Here is a 24359-nt window from a genome sequence, read left to right as displayed (position 1 = left end):
GCGAAAGTTTACCTCACTTGTGCTATTAAACAGCGCCTCCAGCGTCTTCCAGCACTGCTCTTGCTCCTGCCAGGTGACTGAGTCACTCTTTTTATTTTCTAATATATTTTTATGGTCAGCAACAAGCGAAGGTAGAAGGTCAACGTCTTGCCGGCTGAAATTGACGCTTCTTTCACGTTTTTGCGTAGACATTTTTTTAAGTTAAAGAACCAACCTCGAATCACAAAAACAACATACACAAACAAGTCAGAGAAAATTTATATTTGTAATAATATGTACTAAAATACTCAATAACCTAACAAACAATAATACCATATGAAAATGACAGCCCGTTTCGTTACAAGTAATATTAAATGACCAGCAAAAAGGTTAAGGTTCTATGTTTTTCTATAGAATTTTGTAACTTTATTTGTTCGTAACAAAAAAACAAACAAAACGTTGCATAGCTATTTGCTACTTTATCCATACATTGTGAAACAGACCCTAAGTCTTACTTATTTTATTTCGTTCCAAAAACACGAACTTTTGGTATGCTTGAACACAACATATTGCATTGAACGAAACGCGGTCGAGAGGCAAGGATCACGCAAAAGATTGCTGTCAATCTTTTGTCAAATAAACAATCGGATAGCAGAAATGTTTATTGGCATGCAGATTGGAGATCGGTCTTTAGATATGAATCAGTCCAAGATTGGTTATAATCATAGATTGAGGATACATTATTAATTTTGGCCGTAACTCTACTTAAGTAGGTACCTACATCTAATTACATATAAAAAAATTACAAGATACCTATATCTTGATCTTGTGGAGTTTGATTGAATCTAGCGTTCCGCAAGGTGGCGTTCTTTATCCTCTTTTTTGCTATTTATATTAACTCCTTAACTTTCCGTCTTTCAACTAATTTTCATTTAGGTATACCCCGATAATCTTCAAATCTACGTTCAATCAAGTCTCGATGATCTCCCGCAAGCCATACATACGGGAGCCATACTAACTATGAGCTGGCAAAGATAGTTGGCTGGAGTAAAATTTTGGTGTACTAATCAATATCAACTAGAGTAAAGTAATAATTATTGGCAGTCCTTATTTCACGACGAGAATTGATTGGGCCAGGATACTTCCTTAAATATTAGCCGTACAGTAAAAAATTTGGGGGTTTTACTTGATCAAAATTTATATTGGGAGCAGCATGTTAAAGAAATTAGCCGCAAATTGTACGGTGCCTCCAGTATCCTTCGACGTCTTAGTAATTTTCTTCCCTTTAGCACTAAAACTTCACCGGCTCAATCTCTCCTCCTGCCATTACTGGATTACGCCGATTTTTGCTGTTCCGATTTAAACGAGGAATTGCTAAATAAACTGGATCGTCTCCGAAATTTCTGTATCCGATTTATATTCAGTCTAAGAAAGTACGACCATATCTCTGCGTACCGTAAGCGGCTAGGTTGATTACCCAATCGTCAGCGACGTGATGCTCATGTTCTCCATCTCTTATATTCAATCCTGTTCAACCCTAAAACTCCTGCCTATCTCTAAAATGATTTAAAATTTTTGGGAGCCTATAACTATAGCTTACGCTCTTCCGAAAACTATATCCTTAAAATCCCATGACATAACTTCTCCTTTCTTGGCGAGTCCTTTAAGGTCTCTGCAGTTAGGCTATGGAATTCACTTCCCGTCCCTATTCGCTTAGCTACTTCTCTATCTTCCTTTAAATTTCTTCTGAACAAATATTACCTGTCCACATCGTATCCCTAACTATCGTAATAACTACTAACTGCCGTAAGATGTTTTTAAAGTTAAAACAAAAATAATGATACAATCAGGTAAAGCTCTTACTTACTTCATCCGGGGCAACAACATTAATCCATACTAAATTTTATCGATATCTTACTGTGTATGTACTTAATTATAATCGAAAATGATGTTTCTAAAACCGGGGCCCTCAGAAAGAAGGACGAGCTTGCTCTCCTCATTTTCGAGCGGAAGATTCTTCTTAGAATGTTTGGCCCTGTTTGCGACGACGGTGTTTGGCGTATTCGCTTTATAAAATCATTGACGACGCCAACATAGTCCAATTCATAAAATACAGCAGTCTCAAGTGGTTGGAACATATGCAACGAATGGCGGACGACAGAATACGGTTCTTCTGAATTCACAACCTGGTGGCAAAAGAAAACCCGTTAGACCGTGGCTGAGTTGGTGGGATGGAGTTGTCAAGGACCTCGACACAATAGGTGTTGTGTCAAGGTGTGCGAAGTTGGACGCAAGCAGCACGCAATAGATTGCGGCTAAAAAGTCATTAATGATGATGATGATAATTTACGAATGCGTATATTTTTTACACACCTTTTAGCTGGCCCAGAATTTGGTAGTAATAAATTAGTTTTTAATTTAATCACCGTTAGGTCTGCAAGAAATAAATTTTCTCTCTTTAATTGCCGTTTTATCCCATATCCCATAACTTGAATGTGGGCATTTTGTTTCAATAATACCAACTGTCGATGTACTTTAAAAATAAAACCTTCGCCTATGAAAATACCTCAGTGCTATTTGAAATTGCTTCAATAATAATAAAAAAAACTATTTTTTATTAAATCAACGCTGTCGTGTAGTGTGCAGAGTAACTAACTACGATTTATGCCTGTGCTGTCGCCCGCCGCCCATCGGTCCGCCCTGCGACGGTTACGGACGAAAACGGTTGGCAACACCCGACGAAGACATGATCGCAGTATTTGCTTGCATGAACACAAGTTTAGCTTGTAGAATTGCCGAGAACAAATGTAGTACAAGTCCTCCTTAAGTGCTTGTGAGCGGTACTAACGGTTATTGGTATAAAGCTTATCCTTCGCCAAACACTGGCACCCTATTGGACTGTATCACTTCGAATTGCTAACAGCCTTCGCTTCGGAGTGCCCATATGTCTGTATATGTATTCCCACATGTTAGGCACCATGGCCTTCATTGCCAAAAGAGTACATCGACTTCGACTTCATACGCCGCTATCTTGCCTCCGTCAATATTTCGAGAAATTTGGATGATGCCAGCGGCTGGATGAGATGTCTTTGATCCCTTGGAGGACGGGACGGGCTTTGTTATAAGATGAAGGTGCTGTCGGAGCAGTACAAAATCTGGAACGGTCGTAGAGCAAACAGCAAAGATACCGAGACTTTGAGAATGCAGACTATATAGATTGTAGATTAATTCCCTATGAAATAAATAGATATGATTATTTTTCCGACCCAAATATCGGCCAATAGAATTGCACCATTCGACGTCACGTGGTACAACCTACATGGTATTATACTGATAATTTTTTGTGAAAATTTCTCTGGTCGTTGCTTCAAGAAAAGTATTAAGTAGTTGTTTTATTCATTATGAAATTCTTATTTGTTAACTGTACATTTCGTCTCATGGTGCAATTCTATTGGCCGACATTTGGGTCGGAAAAATAATCCCCCGAATACCACACGAGCTTCAAAATTATCGGGCATTTCCTCGAGCTCTTGTGGTATTTTAACTGAATATATAATAATATAACATTTGTGGCAGAAAAATAATGATTTATTTACATAGTTTTTTTCTTAATATGTAATAGTTGTTTATTATCATATCGTAATTTGATTTTTAAATCTGTTTATTAAATTTATGACGATTTCAAATAATATAATACGTGTATTTAATAAAAAAAATGTATTTATTTGACAAATATATTTTTTAAAGACATATAAATAAACACAATACAGAATATGTTGTCCAAAGTTACCCGTATCACAAAGTTTATGACGTGACCTTAAACGAATCGGTTCTTAGGCTTAATTTAAACCTCTATTTCAAAATCCAAAAATACACAGCAATTGAAGCTGGAAAATACCAGTTTCTGGCTTTTTCTCACACCACCTGTTAACCCCTCTTAATAAAACTATAAAACAGTTGGTGCTCGAAGTATTCGACCACTCTTTAACTTTCTTGTTAATGTGTGTTTGTGTGTTGTTGTGTTTCTATGTTTTCGCAAGATTTTTATTTTTTCTGCTTTTAGTGTAAATCTAGGACCTACTTTTAAACCACTTTATCGAGATTAATCTCTAAAATCTAATTAACCAAGTGTAATGTAGCGACTTAAGTATGAAAGCTTTGTAAAGACACTAATATATTTTCACATTAAAAGTTTAAAAAAATTGACGAAAAGTTCAATACAAAGTTTAATTAATGTTATAATTTATTATTTTACAAAAATATTGTTCAGGAAACATGAGAACTAGCAGAGTCATCTACGAAATGTTTATTTAACGAGCCATTCGTAGCTCGTATACGTTATCGTAGCACTCGCTACGAGATCGCTACGAATCATATTATACAGCTCTACAAAAGCTCGAGTGAATACAACATAGCGTTGTTTTTCTTTTTACACAATTATAATTGTTGAAATGAAACACGATCAAAATAGAGTCGAGTAAAAATAACATAAAAAGCCGTCACCGCAACGGAACTTCAATATTATTCATAATTAAAAAGCAGAGCGTATAAAATGCAGCATGAATAATTACGACCCGCATAACATCACGTTCGCAGGTAATCTATCAAGGCTTTTTCCAAAAGCAGGTGCACCTAGGTTCGTTTTCAGGGCACGCGGTCGGTTATCCTCGGGTCGCCGTCGGGGGCGATCGTGAAACCTCGCTGGCGTCTGGGGTCCGTTGCCATGCCGACGAGAACGCGCCATTCCAGACGTACTACCGAAAATAAACACGGTTAGGCTAGGATTACTTTTTAAATTGTGCTTGGTTCATGATAAAACTATCAATAATGCTTCGATAGTATACTGGGTCTCATAGACCGGCTAAAAGTATTTTGAAAAAAGTCTCGCGAGCTGACATTAGGGTTGCCAGCTACCCGGGCTACTCCAGCTACATTTTATTATTATTTATATATAATTTAACCATTAAAAATCTTTAATTTTGGCTTCTTAAGTTTGTAAGTTACTGTACACTTATGAATAACAAACACACTTAAGTATTACTTAAAATTTTTGTAACTGGTAATGATTCAATCCTTGTAGCACTTTGAGATGTCTACAATAAAGAGGGGCTGTAGAAAAATTCACAGTTGAATACCAAGATATAACTAAAGGCTTAAGAAAGAAATCAATGTAATATAAACTATAATTTTGCACTTCTTGAGAATGAAAATTAATTATTGGTCTATTTATAGTTATTATTATAAACATTAATAGATACCAACAAATATTTTAGCATCTTAAAGCGCGCATGATTTGTGACAGTTTATCTTATCACGTGTCAGCTAGGTCTAGAAAATAACGAGGTGGCAGCCCTGGCGAGGCTGTTTGTTCGGGCCGGGCATGGGGCGGCGAGCGAGGGGTGAGAAGCAGTGATTGCGCGCGCAGTGCTCGCGCGTCAGTCGCTAGGCGGCGGGCCGGCGCACGGTCGATAGCGCGTGCTGGCGCGGCCATGTTGCACGAGGCGCGCACGTGCACGCCCCGCGCGGAGCACTGACTCTTTGTGACACTCGGTGCCCTGTTTGTACATGTGTCCATCAGTGTTAAGGTGAGATCCATCCCTTTCCATCACGCTATGTAAGCTTTCATGTCGGTGAAATTGTGATGGAATATGTGTTTCAAGTGCTACAGATTCCCAGCTTATGCTCTATGAAAAATTTAACAAAATAAGCGGAAAATAGAAACGTATATGTCTAGCTACATTAAAATAATTAAATATAAAAGGGATAAAGGCGTACCTACACTGCGCGTTGCATTATAGTCGCGTTTGCATGGAGTGTGGTACACATATTTTGATGTAGAGCTTTAAAATATGTGTCGAGTACGCGTTTACGACGCCTCTCAACATTGTGCAGATAAATGTGAAGTCGCGTAAGTTATGTGATTTAAGAAATACAGTTTTTTACGGCACTAATTAAGCTCAGTAAGTTCCATCGATGGCAAATGTTTTAATCACCAATCAATCGAGCGCACACCTGACAATTGGCAACTAATATTTTATTCTCTTTATTGATACTTAAAAACAATAATTTGGCTCGTTTATTAATGATGAAAACGCGGTACACATATTCATGTAGAGTTGCCTAAAATGTGTGTCGAGTCGAGATCGCAACAGCAGAAGGTACTCGACGTAGAGGCAAGTGGAATATGAAATGAAACTGTGGAAAATAATGAATATTGTATCTCCATTGCTCGGTATTTTTTCTCTGATTGCCCTATTGCCCCTTTATGCCCCTTTATGAGCACGTATGTTTATGTAGTAGATACGGGTTAGGGGTTAAATAAAGTAGAGTGGCTCAAATATTAATCACAATTTTGTTCAACAGCTTTTCATCGGAAATTAATGTAATTTTATGTAAAATTACAAATGTTTATTAGCTCTTAGCAATTTGTACATAGTCTGCTTATGTCGAAAATGTTGAAAATGTTTGTAGACCTAACATTACACTGATAAAAATTTCAACGGCCTCAGGGTAACAGCAAATACAAAAACGGCCGACGATAATTACGATCTTTTTTCTGTAATTATAATGTATAGAATTGAAAGTTACGTGTATTATGTGCTTTGCCTTTTCAGTTATATTTCATTGATTTTGGTCATTATGTCCGTAACATATGGTATGATTTCGAAAAAGAAATCTTTTATGTTTCCCAAAAGGAATTTTGTCCTTGGGCGTGATACAACTGAGATACCAGTTACTACATACAACTGAGTTATTTTAAATTCGTGTTAGTAAAAAAAATTCACACGCGTTCAGGAGTAATGCGAGTAACGATAATAATAAGCTTCGCTTTTCTCTTGCGTTAAAAATCTTAAAGGGTTTTCTCTATAAAATCGTCTTAAGATTTGTAGTTTAAATATTAAATGTCATAATTATGAAATTATCAATGGTCATTTTCAAAACGGCCTATCCGACTTCGTATTTTGAACTGGGGTTGGTCGGCTCCAGTGCTTGCAGAGATGCATCAGCATCTTTTAGCCGCATGGATCCCTGATGATTGGTCGTGCTAGTGCGCGGTGCCATGGTTATTTTCGACGGCGATTCGGATAGGCTACGGGATCGGCTTTCCTATCCCTTGTCGCCTCTTTCTTCCTATACATAACCGCAGAAGAAAAAGAAAGGAGAAGAAGAAGTGTGCAGAAGTTTTAAAGGTATTTCGCAAGCCGTCGCCATTAGCAATAAGGATCGCCCTAACCAGGATGACGACCTCACCCTTTAGCATGTCCAGAGACCTTATTTCCGCCTGAAATATCTGCCGAAACATCGGTGACCGGACAGTATCTTCATAAGTCGGTAACTGAGGTTTCCACCTTGGATGGTGCTTTGCCGGCTATAAAGAACTCTGTATCGTAACACTCAGTGTGGTGAGGCCTTGCAACCCTGATGGCAATGACGCTCCGACTTGCGGAAGGCGGTTTTGTTGTTTTTTGTAATTTGTCCGCCCCTTCGCGTACAATCAGGGACTCCTCTCACTAGGGGCCGCAAAGGCTTGGCATTAATGGACTAAACATGTTTGCCGTGGCAGTGAGTGCTACGAATTGCGTTCCGGACGTCCAGCGTTGGTCCAGGACCAGCCCGAGCGTCGTGCCGGCCCCTATGGACACTCCGCCGACTATAATGCTTGCGACTTGTGGCGATGCCCTGCGGTGGCCATGGAAACAGATCCTCTGACGGGGCACTTTAATTTGGAGACTAATCGGGCCACTCCGACACGCTTCCTTAAATCCTGATCGGCTGCTACCACGAGGTGCCATCGACGTAGCAAATAGTTCTGACTCCAGTTCTTAAATTAAGGACGTAGAATGGACAAAAAGAACTAGCAGCGTCACTTTCAAATCGCCTTAGTTTCTTTTGGGTTTTTTTTATAAAAGATTTGTAAGCAACTGCAACATCATCTCTCGCTCTTCATAACTCTTGATAAACGTCTTTGAGTACCCCAAAAGATCGCGAATGAATACACTGCAACTGTAAACTACTAATATTACTATATTTATTACATCATTTACAACAAAGTAAGTCTCTGTGAATATACGGGTGTAGAATGGTCGCGTTTCAGAGATAATTTGAATAAGAAAGAAATTCGTTTGTCTTAAAATGCAATAGCATTATTGAGATGGAGTAAAACAAAGGGAGAGTCTATCTTGTACTTATATAAACTTGTTCAATAACATCAAAGAATGTTGTTGTGTGCTTTGAGTCTATCTGATATAATTGTAGTAATTGCACTCTCATTTTACTCGCTATTGGATGATTTTATTCCAGTATAAATATATGTTTTGTATATTTTATTGCTGATTGCTTTATTATCGAACTTACTCATTTATACTTGGTATTTCTATGAGAAGTTCCAATCTAATTCCAAATTGGAAACCATTTTTCACGTCCATCCCTTCATTTGAGTTGGTTATTAATCTCAAGTCTAGAAGTATCTTCACATATCTAGTTTGATATTGATTTAACGTAATTGTACGGTGTTTATAATAACACATGAAATTGCAGAGGTATTTTCAAGTCGTAAACATTCTTGACATTTAGTTCCGACGTAATAGTATATGAGACGGACACATATTTGCGTCTCTGTCATTGATAATTTATTAAGATCTAATAACCCTAAAACTAATAAACATATATTCCTTTAGCACTATGTTTCTAAATGACTTGTGAGAAAAATATCGTTTTCCCTATAATTAATTGTAATAATACATACGTATTAAGTTACAATGACATTCTTCATCGCTTTGAAGTAGATAAAAACTATTTTCACGTATAACAAGATTGTAATTAAGGTTTACTGCGTGCGAATGATATTTTAAAATATTACATGAAATTAAACTAAATTAGTTTAAGTGTCTTTCTTACCTGTCTAATATCGAAATTGTACACAATTTTCGATACTTGCAATTGTAGTCGAATTGGTTCGGATATACTTCTGTGGGCAGCTGCTTCCACATAGTGGTGGTGCGCATAAAAAGTGCCTAAAACGTTCAGTTGTGAAACGACAGACGAAGAAACTCAACTGCAGGCATAAATCCGAACTACTCCTCTGAACACTCTCCGTGATAAATGCGGTAGAAGATGAAAAGACGCCAACGCCATGCCAAGGGATTCAGCAGCTCTTGATCGTCGACGATTGGAACCGCTCACCGTTGAATACGGCCAAGCGTGGGTAGAGATGAGAACAGTACTATTCCATGTGGGGCCGAATTTGTGCTTTATACAGTTGCAAAAGATAGTCCGGAGTATACCGTCTAGCCTTGTTGAGCACACCAAGCTTCTAGGAGGAACTGAACGTCAAAAACGTCAACGCCAAATATTCCGATGCTGGCTGTGATAGAAGAGTGTCTTCGAAAAGAGGAGTAGCGACAAACAGTGATTTTTTAGGGGAAAACGCAGAAACTTGTGAGACTGTACTAGATTTAGTCTACCCCAGTCCGAGACCCCACGTAGCAGAGTATCGACTTCAGATACAAGTTTGTTCCGGTACTGATCGACAACTGCCCGAGAAATATCATTATAATGCTTGATGTGAAAGTATCATCAACCAATTATTGGCATTAGCTGTAGTACCAGTGAACAATGCTTTGAGTAGAAAAATTCTCATTACATACATCATATCTATAAAATAAAGTGCGATTTAGCTAAGTAGAAAATTTTTGTACCGGATACAGAGGTCGTGAAATTAATCTTTTCTCAATTTGCTGATCACTAAAATGCCTTAAAAATGTCCGTAAAATTACTACGAGTATCGGATGTGATATTGTGTTGGCCTAGTGGCTTCAGCGTGTGGTCTCATCCCTGAGGTCGTAGGTTCGATCCTCGGATGTGCACCAATGGACTTTCTTTCTCTGTGCGCATTTAACATTCGCTTGAACGGTGAAGGAAAACATCCTGAGGAAACCGACATGTCGTATACCCAAAAACTCGACGGCGTGTGTCAGGCACTAGAGGCTAATCACCTACTAATCTATTAGATTGAAAAAAACCGAGGCCCAGACCTTACGAGGTTGTAGCGCCACCGATTTGGATGCGATCTATAATAAAATGTTTTTTTTATACATTTAATGTTTTCTGGTTGATCGATCGGGCTGAATGAAAATGGTTAAGGTGATGTGACCATCAAAAGGAATAATGTAGTTTTGTTTACTCTCTATTTGATTCTTTGTCGAACGACACCAAACTCATAAAATATTTAGTACCAAACAGAGTGCTGAGACTCTTACTTGTTTGTTATTCCAAATAAACATTTACACATTCTATGTTCAAATTGTAAACTTATTTTTATCTTAGCCAAGAGATCTAAAAACTATTGTGTTTAGCTTAACTTTACTTAATTTTGTGCTTAGCCCGCTTATACACACTGAAGTAACAAGATACAAAATAAAAATAACGTGATTATATCAAGTTGAAAGGAGTTTTCAAGGCCTATTAAAAAGGCACTTATGAAAGTCAAAATTAAAAGTTAAAATATTTAGAAAAAGAAATCTAGTTGCCCTTTACAAAAGGTAGTTTCATATGTAGAAGAATGGGCAAGAAACTCCATACTAACTCGTTTTAAATAGTTTTTACAATATTTTTTGTACATTTATTTGATAATTATATGAAAAGACCATGTAACTAGAATAATAAAACTACTATACTAAAATAATAAGCACATGGTGTTATAAAAAACAATTCAGCAGATAACTAAATTATTATGTAGATACATGGTGCGCACATATTCATTCACATTTAAATTAATTAAGAGTGGCGGAAAGATTCTTGCCAGTTCTTCTTGCCCACTCCACGCCCTTGACTGGCGAACTGGTAGTAAATGTAAATTTAGAATTAATTTACCTTCTTTTCTGACGTTCATAAGTGTACTTGTTTACCTATATGAATAAAGATATTTTGAGTTTGTGTTTGAATTTATATTATGTATATACACAATCAAGTATACAGTATTTACAATTTTCTTAACCTACAAAGTAATAATAGAAATAATTAAAATGAAAATCAAAACAAATTTAAAAAGTTTGGTCCCTGTGGCAGTGTACCTTTAACGCTGGCAGCATTTCCTCGCTGTATTTCGATACTTATTTGTTGAGCCAGAAAAGTACCAGCTCTGGGTTCACCGGTACTATCTACTAGGCGCCAATTTAAATCTTTAACAAGCGCCTGTGCACTTGAACCCCACGGCCCAAGAGTCTCTACTCCAAAGGGAACGAAGTTGGAGGATAGACTCTTTCTCTCATATTATGTATATTTCAGATAATGTCATATTTATTACAAATGTGGATAAATGTCTCCATCTATAGTTGTATTTATTTTTCCGAGATGGTTAAAATATTAACTTTGTTCAAATATCTCTACACGCGTTACAAAACGTGATTGCAAATAAAACAAAGTAAATAGCAGTCGTTTTTTTATAAAACTTTACTTTTTTGTATACGTTGTCAGGATTTGAATATTGCGAAGCTACATTCAGTAGACGAATTCATTTAGAAATATAGGTTTCATATAAGTTATAAAACTGTAATTGGTTTTGAGCTTTTTGCTTAACTTGAAAAATTCGGTGGCTAATTTAGCAGACCCAACTCCTTTCACAAGCCTTGAATATCACTGGGATGGGCTTCTTGAAGCGATATCACGTCGTCTACGATTGGCTACGCCCTGAGACTCTAGTATATCCCTCTACAAATTCCATAGCGTTGATAGTGAATGGAAGGTTGTTGAGGTAACAATGCCCAGTTACTGTCAACAACTAATGGGATTCTCAGTCCGTTTAATTTGTGCAAACTGTACCTTCGTGATGAGATTTTATATTATTACGCTTCCTTCTTCATTTTAAAATTTATTCGAAGCTTCAAGAAAAAATCGAAATAACTTTCGTGAAACCTGCAGTCAAAACAAAACCTAAAAACCAGTGGGTATGTTGCCGGCCTTCAGAGAACAAGAATTAATAAAATTCTTTCTGTATTTCTTGAAGCAGTGGAGGTCCAATGTTAAGAAGGAAATCTACATTCTGGTAGCGAGTTGTGTAGTCGATTTAACAAATCGTAAGTTTTAAAAGTTTGGTTGGGCCATCCCAACGAAAATAATATAAAATTCATTAAATCTAATTGCGGTGTTTGGACTACGAACTCCGTGTTATTATTAAGTATATTAACCGTGAAATACCTAGTTTTATTAATTTTTCATTATTAATATAATGAATTATTAATAAATTTATTTATACGTTTATTTCAACTGTTAATAACGCTAATTACCTTAATCAATAATACCCTCTCTAATCCATAAAAATTTACATTCAGCCCTGAACTAAAGAACCAACATTTCTATTTATTGATCTGTAATTAGGCTTTATTCAAATGCTTTGGAGAATAATCCTGTTCTAAAAGTTTTTCTGCATCTGTGTGCGTGCCCTAGGCGTTGCATTTGTGTAAGTGCTCAGTGCAGTGATTTGTCAGTGTGAGTATAGTGAGTGAGTGTGAGTGCAGTGACGTCACTGAGTGACGCCCGCTCTGACCTGCTTTCCGATCCGCTACTATTTGATTTTTAACTTTGCTTGTGTGCTGATTGATTACTCTTTTAACGTGTGTTTTGTTGCCGTTCTTCTCAATACATTAATTTCCTAAGTATGTTTAAAAAAAAAAAGGAAATTACCGGCATTAATAGAAGGCTCAATCGGCAGTATATTTAAGTATAAATATTGGCCATATTTCAAAAGGCTGAATTTACAAATTCCTATAAAAATCTGTCATCCCACTGTAAAATAATAGTGAGCGGTTGCTCCGTAGCCATGTAATATATTCCGGAGAGGAATTGCAATTTATAAATGAAGATAGGTAATTACGTATCTTGAAGCTTGCGCTCCCCCGGGTCCGATACATTCTGCAGGAAGTGTTGTGGGAATTCATCATGGCTTATATGAGCTGATTGATCTTATGTCAAGTACAGTCAAGCAGTTAAAACTTATGTTACTGGTTCTATCTAGTTGCTTTGGGATTTATACAGTAATGGATTCTTAGACTAAATTAAATATTGATAGATATTGTTATAGATTTGTTAAATGCGAATAAGCGAAATTTACAGCCTGATTAGTAAATGACTGATTTAAGGAAAGTTTTCGTAGTGAAGTACATTTTTATGCCAATTTTATTAGTCAAAATCATTTATTCATTTAGGTAACACAATGTACACTTATGAACGTCAAGAAAGAAATATACGTTAAATGCTTCTAATTTTACATTTACTGCCAGTTTTCAAATGGCGTAAAACGGAAGAGAAGAACTGGCAATAAACTCTTCGCCACTCTTTTTACTCGCCTAGTTTTTTTACATAACGTTTGTAAGGAGCTGCAACCATTACATCATGTTTCACATGACATATTAAGTAATAAATAATAATAAAATAAGTTAAAAACAAAGATTTTTCCTCCCATAAGCAGGAGGCATGGTGAAATAGGAGCACGCACTTACATTAATTAAATATATTAATTAACAGTAAAGTATTAATTATAGGCTGGGAATCATGTTGTAACGTTTGGTATTTAGCATACTGCTTTTATGTATTACGTTATTTATATTTAAGTATATTTTTTTTATTTTACATTCTTAAAATTTGCGCTTCTTACCTTTGTATTTCGTGTTTGGGGTAAAAGGCATTAAAAGTGTTGTTTACTTTTAGCCTTGGCCTATTTGTGCGTACATTTACGGCACATATAGACCAAGGCTAAATGTAAACTAAGCTTTATCCAAATATACAGTATTAATCAAACTGAAGACTTTCCATTTGTCACAATCTGTTAGATTTCCAATCGGAGTTGTGACGTCACGCGTTACGGGCGCGCATCGTATACGTCATATCCGGAAATCACCGATACACCGGATGTAGTACTACTTAATGCTTTGCCTACAATCTATTTCTGAGCTTCCTGCTCTAGCAGAGTATCACATGCATCAGTACAATGAGACAAGGACTGTTCTATTAATTCACTCCATGGGCCATGAAGCATACAGATTACAGATGTTTTCGCCCACTTAATTTATACAGTTATTTTTTGGGTCTACGACATGCTCACTCACAATATTATTCCTTCACCGTTAAGTTACGTATTGTGCTGTGCTGGAGGCAAATGCAAAGAATATCGTGGACTGCGAAGCGCACCAATACATCGATCCGACCCCAACTCGCCTGTCTACCATATGTCCATAGCGAATTGTATCTTATTTCGGCCATACAATGCGCAGAGGCGATGAGAACTTGGAGAAACTGATCGTAGTAACAGAGAAGGCAAAAGATCACGTGACCGTTCACCAACCAGAAGGACCGTGAAAGATCCGCTCCAGATGTTGCCTTGCAGACCACGACGCTCAGATATGACCTGCCGACTGAATCACGCATTAGCCAACACTCAATTAACACTTTCGTGTTTCACGCAACTACTAAGTCGAGATTTGCACCAGCCGCTGGGCTTGCAGTGCTTTGCAGGTGAAAGGTATAAGAATTGATACAATAATAGGAGAAATTATACATTATTTAGGTGTTGGTTGTTGGTTTGTATGGAGTTTATAGGGACAAAATGTAAGTTATATTTTTTATATTGGATTTTATTACCTTAGTACAGTATTAATTAACGATAACAATGGTATTTGTTTACTTGATTAAATATTAAAACCCGAAAATAAAAATTGCGAACCTTGCATAATTTATGACCCTTGCGTCATTTGTCAATTGTCAAAAAATAGATACATAATTATTTCTGTTTGATAATTAAGGCATAGTAAACATTGTATACACAACTCCAAGAATCGAATCTTTACGGGCGTAAAACAATCATTTAACTAATAGCAAACTAAAATTGACTCGTAATTTTAACGAAAAATCTTCATCTCGTTCTATCATTAGATTTAGTACAAATGCCTTTTTTCTAAGCAAAGTGCAATTCTTTTGGAAACAAATTTAAAAGAAACAAAAGCCTCGGTCGACAGTAACATTGAAGTAAGACGTGTACGTGTACTACAGACGGAAATAGCGAGTTGGGTCATGGGCGACAAACGTGACAATGAACATATAGCTATCCTTAGTATATAAGCTACTGTTAACCATGAAAACCGTTTCGTTACTTAACTCCACGAGAAGTCCAAGGTACTACTAACATCTGCATAAATATTTATAATAAAATGATAATTTTGCGCATTACCAGGGGTGTAAGATTTCCTACAAATTTAAAGCGTTTAATTCCGTGTTGTTGAGAGAGAAATTTAGTTCAAGGAACGCGCTAAGGGTTTGACGTATACTAAAATTTTCATTCGTAGGTTGTGCGTATATTGTATTTTTTTTATTGATTGTATGTATGAGCAATGAAAAGCAGTGTTCGTAATAGTGCTAGTGATGTCAGTATAATCATTTAATTATCCATCTGATAGTCATCATCAGATATCATGAAAGTTATAGAAATACTTCATTTGTTTTATTACCTCTTTTCATTATTAAAAGAACTCGCTTTAAATTGTTCCATTAATTACTTCGAAGAGATTATTAAGCGCGTTTAATAAATTCTACGTCTCTATTTTTTTAATTATGCGTATAGGGAAGTTAATTATTTTATACATAACTGTCTCAAACTATCGAAGTGTATGTTTCTACGAAAGTTTTCTTACTCAAGGCGTGGATGAGTAAAATTGATTTACTTTATGACAGGTGATCAATTCGTCAAGAAATGAGTGCTTATGGACCGGGACTTTGATATTTTTAACCAACTTCCAAGACGGAGAATATTTTATCAGTTTTGTCTAGATTTCCTTGTGTTACATATCTGTTATTTAGGACTCATTTGGATTTTTAATATAATATTTACATTTTAATAACTAATAAAGTTTTAAAGAAACCCTTGTTAAGTGCCTTCATTTTTATTTTTAAATTTTCTATGACAATTATGTTTACCAAAATTATCTATTTTAGAAAAGATACCTTGTACCATAAACTGTAAATATCTGACCCGTCAGCGTAGGATTATAATTACGATGACTATATACAATTGAGTAATACTTGGAAAAATTGGATACATTAAAAGTTACACTTCCAGCATAATTTTTGTTATCTTATAAAATAAAATAAATTTACTAGCAAAATATCAATCAACTTTTCCCGTCTAGTTTCTTATTACAAATTAACACATAGATATTACCAACATAGAACCGAATAACAATTGAAGTTATATAGTTGATAACAGTAAAATATTTCAAGTTGGCTTTTAAACGTTAAATTGACGTAAGTTTATCATACGTGAAATTTGTATCGCTTGTACTGAAATCTATAGAAGCATCAAGTGATTCGTGATTTCGTTTGCATACACAGGGTTAATAGCATTCACTATTAATATCCGGGAGGGTCGGAGGTCGGAGGTCGGGCCTCGACACTCTCACTGCACGGAATTAGACGTTCACACTTTCAATTTTATACTTCACTAAAGTACTAAATATTTTTACCTTGCCATTCACGTGATACTATCGCTTTCTTTGAGACGAGAATAGCTTTGTCGTTTTTGGAATGATTCTAGCTTAACGAATAATCGCTAAAGCTAAACGAGTAGTAGCTTAATCCATTTTTAACCATGGTAGTTTGTTAAATAAAACCTATTTACTTTAAATCAAGAGCTTCGAGTCAAATTCAGTTTCTATTTACTGATAAATAGATAAAATTTTCGCATTAATTTAAATAAACGCGCTCTAAATCTACATTAAAACCAAATACTCCATAATTTTCTCTATAATTCTAAATATTGTTCAAAACCATTAAGTGTACGTGTTCAGAACAGGTATTCATTATAATAGGCATTGGTTAGCACAAACATTGATATTAATTAGTGAGTGAGATGTCAAAAACGACCCTATTAATTATCGTACGGCTTAATTACGGTAGGTGGATGCGCTTTGCTAACCGAAACTGTTATGCGTATATTATACTCGTATTGAATTATTACTATGTCTTATTTGTTTGAGTACGCTTTCGATAACTGCTTACTTACCGCAAGGATTCGAGTTTGGTAAAACACTTTTTAAATTTAAATTTAAACGGCTGTGGGGGTGCCTGAATGTTCCACCACGATGTATTTAAAAAACTGTTACGCCATGGCTATCAAACTATTTTATTACCTTCCTAGAAGTTATAGATCACTGCCGTGTAATGATAACAAGAACAAGGTGATGAAATTTTTAAGGGCAAGGGGTTTTTATAGCGTGGGAGAGCATTAAGACCATAATTTTTAACAATAATTATAAATAACTTAACTATTATTATGACATTATGATAATTAATATGACATTTGCATGCCTATTTATAAATGTATGGTTTTTATAATTAATTAATCTCAATATACCACTTTCTTTGCAAATAAAATGTATCTGAATTTGAAACCCAGATAGATTATACTTTTAGACATTAGTCAATACTAGCTTTTATAACAGATTGCAATAAAAAAATGTATTCCATTATTTTTATAAATCATTTAATTTTTTTTTTACCACGTTAACTAGATTCGGTAATTTAGCCGCAAAAATCACTTCCTGGTTCTGAAGTGAAAGTTAGGACACTTGTTTAATTATTTACGCAGTGCAGGTCCTGAATCGTGCAGAACTTGAAAATTGGATTATTTATAGTCTAATTTCTCCCTTGAGCGAAAATCCGGTGGAATTATTAAAATCGTAACCGAAAAAAGCAGCCGGTGACCCGCGCGAAAGTGGTTAACTCATAAAATTAAACTTTTTAAGCACTCCCCGGTCGAGAACCGAATACTATCTCGGATTAGGCTGACAATACACGACCGCTTTAGACCGATATTGGGCTGAACACTTTGCTCTGAATACCAATTTGCAATAGCTTTTACATACTTTAATATCCCGTTGAGTGAATTGTCATAGTGTTAAATATTTTAATAATTAATTGTTAGTTGTGGTAAATTATACTGGTTGGATTTTTTGTATATTTAATATAGATAAATGTAAGCACTTGTTCTATTAAGATGACCTGTTATGAGTTATTTGTTCAAGTAAATAAATCAATGTTGCAACAAAAACTGAATAATAAAGTTGAATTTAATTAATTTACACATCGGAAGTTGTTTTCTGCCATTTATTTATTTTATAGGAAATGTATATGTTGTATACAACCAATTCAGAGCATAATCTGATAAGAGTGACGTAATCAAAACCTACATTGTCAAATTTAATATTTTGCAGTACAGTCGGACTATTGAAATCGCCTTAAACCAAGCCTTCTTTCCATTCGCACTTATTAGACTGCAATTTTCATTTCTGGTTGTCTTTTATGAACAATTTTGTACAGTGGCGCGTTAAGCAAGCTCCATCGTGTCCAATTGTGCGGTCATGATGGTTATTGTGTTAATAAATTTGGAATATGAGTTTAGTTCACTTCGTTTACTTAATATAATTCTACGTTTCGGCTTTATTTTTCTACGTGTATTTTTTTCACGAATTATAAAAGTATTTGTCATTTTAATGGATGTTATACATCTTAATATTCGTAATGTTTTCTCGATGACTTACGGAGCAGTGTTAGCTCAGTAGTTAAGCATACCCAAGTCTGAAGTGGTGACTTCGAAACCCGGTTGTATAAATTGTATCTTCCTTTAAGTCTTTAGTTTATAATTAATTTAAAATTGTTCTGTGGTGAAGCTCTTCAGGCACCAAGGTTACACCTCTTAGTAGGGCTTTTAGTTTATTTATAATACATCTTTAAGAAAAGAGCGTACCAATTCGAGACCTCTGGCGAACTTGCCCCAGTTCTATAAAAACAAAATTAAGCAATAATAATAAAAAAAATCTGTCTATGTGATGTTTACTAAATAATAGTTGTATGGTGAAGCTGGTGATCCAGTGTATGTTAGACCCAAATTGTCTGTTAGGTATAGAAAGGTAATTATCTACTTGATTAAAAAAAATCCATGAAGCAACTAAAGGATTTTGAAGCCAAGGCACATACAAAGTTGTAGTAAACATTATATATAGTCTTACATACCTAATACCATTGGGATGTACCTATCTGTTTTCGTTAATAAAGAAATAGACGCAGATCCATCTCACGAGTTAATATTGCAGACATCGATTGAATCAAACCCTTTCGTTCGATCGCGTCACCCTCGTCGGCGGAGATTGTGAGCAAAATCAATTATTTACTACATATGTATCCCTCTCATTTATTCGATTCCAAACTGTCATATATTCGACGAAATCACAAATAGAATGGGCAGCACTAGACTATTTGTGAAATGTCAACTATTATTTATTAGCATAGCTTCCGCACTTAGACGCCCATTTGGTCCGTTGTGCATAATGTCCTGGCTGATTATATATTTATTATTAATTAACTATTCATTACTAAAGATGCCATGTGGAACATGGTGTAATGGTTGCAGCTCCTTACAAACATTGTGTAAAACAAAAAACTTGGCGATATAAAAGAGTGGCGGAGTTTATTGGCCGTTCTTCTTGTCCGTTTTACGCATTTGATTTGAGAACTGGCAGTTTATTATTAGAAGTATTTAATATGTATTTCTTTATTGACGTATAAGTGTACATGGTGTCACCTAAATTAATAAATGATTTGAATTTTGTATTTAGCCAGCCTAGATCCTTCCAGAAGTGTCCTGGGCACTTTTGTAGGCTTTACTGAGCGACGTTACTGCTCCGAAGTCAGAATGTCAGAATGCTGTCAGAATGTCAACCAATCTAGGTATAGCAGTTTAAGAAAACGCAACTGTTTGCTGATAAATGTTAAACACGCAAAATCAATTATTTCCTCATCGGTGTGTTCACCGTTGGATCGTTACTCAATGGGCCACTGATTGTATATTAATTATTATTTTATTAGCAACAGGCCTGATACAGTTTATATTATGATTAATTGCGAACTCGTAATTTCAGACTTAATTTCATAGCGAGCAATTTGTTATAAGTTTTGTGTTCACTTATTAATTGCACGAAATATTATGAGTTACTGTTTAGGACTTTGTTTTGTGTATCGTTTGAGAAGTTTCATAAAGTATGGCTTTTATATTGTTTCTACTTTGGGAACGACGGAAGTATTTGGTTCAAATGGGAGACTTATGTGTGATCATTTTTGTTTTGATGTGTTTTTGTTTCAATAACAATAAAAATGAATAATTATAGCTATTGTCTCTGAGATAAATAGATTTCACACATAACAACAGTGAGTTTGAATTTGTCTAATTCCCGAAAAAATAATAAAAGAACTTAAGCTAGCAAAATAACCAAAGAAACTGTTTAAATTCGAAACTAAATTGCAAATTTTTGTCTGATACTATTTACTTGCAACATTAAAATATTGAAGAAGTTTTCCACATATTCCAAGATGATCTTTTAATAAAAATATCTTAAGTACTAACATATCACGAAAAGACCTTTTAAAACTATAATTCGAACCAATTCATAACTAAACTTCGTTGCGATTGTCCAGTATAATAAGAGCTACGAAGGTCTCGATACAAAGTGTCAGAGAAGATACCGACGAGACGGGGGATGGAGGTCTATTGATTCTGGTTTGATCTGGTAAAGTTATAACGTATCGTCTTAGATAATGGATCCGGAGGCTGTAATCATATTTATTTCTTCCTTCGGTGAGTTTATGTCGGGCACATTGAGTGCGGTTTCACAAGAATTAGGCGTGATTTAAGGAGGTTCCCCTCATCGTTTGGCATAAGTTGGGGCTTATTCTCACGAGACCAGTCATACATTATATGCCTCATGTGTTCATATGTTAATGGACAAATTGTGTGTAATCACACTTTTGTGAGTGATGGGCTTAAACTAGATAATATATGATAGTATTGAAAGTGAGTCTTATGTAATTAGAGGATATTATTATTATTACGTTATTTTTATTTTTATATTATAACACGATTATGTATCACACACAATCGCTACTCAAAAACATGCGAGTGTTTTCTATAGCTACATTATTTTTAAACAAAACTTTTTATAGTGAAACGTCTTTAGGCGCATGAGGGTAATTTTTTACGGAACGTCACGAAGATGTGCAACGTTTTTGTAGATTTTCTTTTCTTTAATAAAGATGTGCTAGTTTAATATTGTTGTGCAATTATTCATACTTGAACACCGATGGTGGTACATATCAATATCATTATTATTTTTTTAAGTAACTAAATTACAATTTTTTTGTTGGTTTTGTATTTTTATAAGGGCACAGAACCAAGACCTTTTTGCTAAGACTTTAGAAAATGTGGACATAAGTTAGCAATTATGATAATAATTAATTTGTTATACTCGTATTATTTGGTAATTGTTACCATATATTTTATGATGGTATTTCTATATACATAACAACAACTAATCTAGTTCTGGTTTTTAATAATTTGCCTTAGTATCATTCATTAACATAGAAAGACTGGCAAAATTAAATTATGGGATTTGGGCAGCTTAATTACTCAATTATTTATTTACAAAAAAGTTTCACTTCTGACATGTGTACTTTGAACGCACGCACTTTTTTATGCCTGTGCTTTTTTGTTTAATTTTTTATTTTATTTTTTTATTTTATATATACATGTGTCTTTACTAAGACATCATGGAACATTACAATCTAGCCTTTTTGTTTAATTGAAAAGAATAATACCATTTTTATTTCTTTATATTTTATTTAATAAAATGTATGAGCTATTTATTAAAAATAAGTGTGATAAGTAATTTGGACACGTCTACAAAAATAACATAAATATCTTAAATATTTACTCACATTTCGTGAACTTAAGTAATTCTTCGACAAAATTTTATAAGATTTATTCGTTATGTGGTATATCCGAGAATTTAATTCTAATATACGTGGCAAGGTTCTAATAGAGAGCAAATACACTCTGTTCCCGATAAGTAAATCAGTCTCTTTGAGTTGCGAGACGCAAAGCATAGTGGTTCGGTCTATTCAGCTCTCGGAGCAAGCTAACCAAATACCTGAATACCTACCTCTTAATGAATATCAGACAAACCTCGCAAAAGTGCTTTAATTAAAGATATCCGGTCAATAGTTAATTGGAATGTCGTGCTTTTCAATGGAAAGGTTTTATATTTATAGGTATGCTCGTTAAAATGTTACCAAAAAAAGGATAAAGGATAAGATAATTACATATATATGAGGAAAACACATGACCATTCAAACAGTTTCTGTTAAATTTAACCATTTATATATAAAACTATATTTTATTTTATTTATTAACACTTCGTTGTATACAAAAATATAATACAGTTGACATAATTAAATTAGGAGGGCAACTGACGGCCTTGTCGCTTTCGAGCGATCTCTTCCAGGCAACCAATGTGAGAAAAAAAGATGTCGAATAGATAGGGCAAGCGCAGTACAAAAATATATAAGACATATTATAGACAAAATGAATAAAACAAAGCAATTAAAACATGTAAACAGTGAACAGGACAATATTTAAAGGGACACATGAAAAAGAAAAAGTGCACATAAATCACGGTAATTTTATTTAATAATATTAGTTTAAAATAGGTAATAATAATAAGTAAAGAGCTAAATGAAAATCCTTTACAGAGCTTCTAATTAACGATAGCATGAACTAGTTACTGCTATCGTGAATTTTCAGTTGAAGTAGTGTCAAACTATTTACTCTTTGAAGCTGTATCTATTTCACCTCTTTTAATATTAGCAACTGAAACTAATCCCGCCAAGCCTTCTAAAGCCAAGTCTTTCAATCCATATTTATGGAATGGTGAAAGTAATCTTAATAACTAAACGAAATATAATAAAGTGAGAGTTTGATAAAGAGATTTGTATTTTAACTAACTCAGGAGCGATTTCAGAAATTATTTCACGATTAGAATGACACAAAGTCTCTAAGTAATAAAGGCTATATTTATTACCGAAATTATTATAAAATAAACGTTCATCTGATAAAAATAAATGTTGTTCTAATTTAATAAATTCACTATAGACATACACATAACATTTATAACTAACGAAACACACACACAAAATACATTTTAAGTGTGTAGTGTGTGTGAGTGTGTTGTGGTTGTAACTGACTTTGGCTCAGCATTATGCTGTAGAGCAGACGTTGTCCACAGTACTGGTCATTCTGCCAGAGACCACAACAGTTAGTTTGCGCCTCCAACGCAGAGAAAAAGAATGTAATATTAGTAATAGTAGCCAAAATAATAATAGTAATCATGCCATGTTAACATATTTATATGCAATCATGTCTGATGTGCGATGATATCTGCTGCTTATGATATTTTATGCTTCGAGCTAATGCTGTCCTATAATAACATTGTAACAAAGGTTCGTCTTGGTCTCTTTCATCACCAAAAAGAAAAGCACCAGAACAGTGATTTAGGTGAAACAATGCTAGATGACTTAAGTATTTTGTATTAAGAACAGGGGTTAGTTAATTTGGTATTCTTTTAAAAACGCTGCTCTACGGTGAATGCGTTTAGGCCAGATTTTAATCTTAAAGCAACTTATGTTAATAAACTAAGCTGCTATGTGTGTCTAATAACACAAATCATATAATTTTTAATGATGTTTTCCTGTTGTCTATTAACTAAATTCCAACCGTTGTCCTAATAATTTAATAGATTAAAATCTATCTATGTTAGAAGTTAATATAAGCATCATTCTGTTTTATCTCCCATCGCTTTGCCGAATCACCTCGTTTATTTTTAAAGGCTTCTCAAGTTTGTCACTGTTGCGTCTTGTTTTACGTTCAGCACTAAAACTTTAATCCACATTTGCAGAATAATGTGTCTTCCGTCAAAGACATAAAGCCGAATATTCTTCAAAGTAATTGATCATCCATTTTACGTATGTTAAAATACAATTTTGTTGCTTCGGATACATTTTTAAAGGGTTTATTTAGCGATCAGTATAAAACGAGGATGGAAATTGAGAGGTTATATGAATTATGATAGTCAGAACATAAAAAAGTCACTTATGTATGCGAACCGTTAGAAAAGGGCTATACGTTTTTAAACTTGTCATACCGATGATATTTTAAGGTCAGCGTGCTTCTGAAGTACAACTATTTTGGTTAATAATAAATGTACACTTTAATATAAGTATGGATATAAGAGAATACAAAAGTAAACTGAAATTGAACAGCCCAATACATCAAAAGTAAGAGACGGCAAGCAACAAATGATTTTTTGTAAAAACACTTTGTTCTCTCGGGGTCTACGACGTAGCTATGCGTAGCACCGTAGAGTGTCGTCTAGTAAAAGTTAAGTCGGATACACATAAACCTCAATTTATTATACACATTATGTATCAGATTACTTAAATGAAATTATGTA

The 24359-nt window shown here is 34.7% G+C and overlaps 1 long non-coding RNA gene across 1 annotated transcript in view; it reads left to right on the top strand.

Annotated features, from left to right (window-relative positions):
• The first annotated feature begins 5433 nt into the window (after positions 1-5433).
• Positions 5434-24359, top strand: part of LOC125049842 — a 68422-nt gene continuing 49496 nt past the window's right edge. The window contains exon 1 of the long non-coding RNA XR_007117061.1: positions 5434-5564. This is a non-coding gene — a long non-coding RNA (uncharacterized LOC125049842). The remainder of the gene's footprint in view (positions 5565-24359) is intronic.

Source organism: Pieris napi, chromosome 5, assembly GCF_905475465.1.
Source record: "Pieris napi chromosome 5, ilPieNapi1.2, whole genome shotgun sequence".
NCBI classification, from domain to species: domain Eukaryota; kingdom Metazoa; phylum Arthropoda; class Insecta; order Lepidoptera; family Pieridae; genus Pieris; species Pieris napi.
Note: the sequence above shows the minus strand (reverse complement) of the source record. Positions and strands in the feature narration are given on the sequence as shown.